Below are 2210 nucleotides of genomic sequence, written 5' to 3'. Positions count from 1 at the left end.
CAATTCACATGTGCTTTAAACTTACTTAAATGGTGTTCTACCTTCAAATTTTGCTTGAGATAAAACAACTTTTTACTGTTTTGTCTCGCCTTTGTAATGTACAATTGCAGACTCTCAACTCAACTATCGAGACGGGTCAGGTTTGTCCAAAGACACTTTTGCACGAAGAATCATTTTTAAACGAAGTCCCTTTGGGTAGAAGGTCACTTTTGCATGAAATGTCACTTTGCATGAAGAATCACTTTAATAAATGCACTAGTGACAGTTTTTACAGGTGTCAATTTTGCACGGAGCACCAAACTAGGATAAGAAACCGCATACCGACCAAGGATAAGGGGTAAAATAGATAAAGAAAAATCTAATTAAATAAATAAAAAAACAAAAAATAAAATAAAAACTAACAAAATAAAACTAAGGTTACCGACCAAAGGTTAGATTTAGGGGTAACAGTGGTAATAAACAAAAAATATAATAATAGGTCACCTTGCCGATCAAGGGTAAGAGTTAAGGCCCTTAGTTTACTTAACTTAAGGGTATCAGTGAGATATGAAAAATTGTTTATAAAAATTAGAAAATAGTTTACACCCCTGCTAAACTGACGCCGTGGAAAAGTGACCCTTTGTTTAAAAGTTTCTTCGTGGAAAAGTGATCTTTAGTGCATTTATGACACCTACCACTTCCATAAAACGATTTTTTATAAAATCACTAACATTTTTACAGCAACTTACAAGGCAACAATAAAAACAAATAATTTATCAAAAATACACATTGGACTAAGTGCCAACTAGCTAAAAAAAACTTACAGCAACACACAATACCACAATCAATAGCAAAACAAACGAAAAAAGCTACTTCTAGTACAAACAAGCACCTGAACTTTCAAAACTAACACAAAAATTAAAAAAAGAAAACAAGAACCACAAATTAAATTGGAAAATACTAATAGGAAAAAAATCTAAACCAGAAACAATAACATTTAAGTTGTGCTTAAAAGAAGCCTTATTAAAATTTGAATCCGATACAAATTGCGTCAATAAAAGAACAGAATTAATAAACTCATGCAGACATAGAAACAAATTTTTGCTAATAAACTGAAAAACAGATTAGAATAAGACTTAAATAAGTATACAATACATATTTGTACATACTGGTTTTGACTTTTTATTGTGTTTTGTTGATACTTGGTTTAATTTCAAATTTTTAGATAGTTTATAATTCAGTTTAGATAAGTATTCATAAAAATTTTAGATAGTTTATAATTTCATTAAAATTTTAACTGTAACACTAAATAGGTTTTGACTTTTTTAGTATTGTTTATTGAACGATAAAAAAAATACGCTCAAAAGGTTTGGTCTGAGGACCTGGTGTACAAATAACCTTTCGGTTATCGAGTCACACACAAGAACAGTTTAACGTCATATGCCCAGGACAAGTAATTATATAATTATGAGCTTTGTTAATGTTTTGTTGATACTTGGTTTAAATTCCAATTTCAGATAGTTTTTAGTTCCATTTAGATATATTTTTTTTTGAGACAGTTCTTAATTCAATTTATAATTTTTTGACTCATAACATTAATTCAATTTAATTTGTTTTAAAATTAATACTAATTTTACCCAATTACACAGTTATAAGCTTGAATTTTTCGAAAATGCAACATTTTAGTACTATTTAGATTTTCATGCACGAATAAGTTTTTGAATAACATTATAGATAAGCAACATTGTTATGTGAAGTTTACTAATTTATTATACTTGAAAAGGTCGTAATTTTGTTTGCCACCGAAAATGAATCAACTACATAAAGAGTAGTGTTAGTTGCACAAAGTAAGAAAAAATATCACTAACTAATTTTTTACTTTTAAAAATTTTGTATAACTTCGAAAACTACTACTCATAAACATTAAAATAAATATTTTTCACCTATACAAAATTAAAAACAAAATCTTATTTAAAATACATATCTTGAGTAACTAATAGTAAGCATGAGAAATTATGCTATTTATTAGTGTATACCTCAATAATAGAATACAATGTAACAGTATTTTTAGTACAATATAAATCAATGAAACCTAATTAAGTAAATTTAGTTTTACTGACGTTTGTAAAATTCTTAAATTTCTAATTTAAGCGCTATTTTTTTTTATGTAACATATGTTTCGGGGTATTAATGTAAAATAATACTGACATATTTTTTCAAATTTCAAAACT

This window comes from Thalia democratica, chromosome 7 (genome assembly GCF_965202585.1).
Source record: "Thalia democratica chromosome 7, ktThaDemo2.hap1.1, whole genome shotgun sequence".
Lineage (NCBI taxonomy): Eukaryota > Metazoa > Chordata > Thaliacea > Salpida > Salpidae > Thalia > Thalia democratica.
This window is presented reverse-complemented; position numbering follows the sequence as displayed.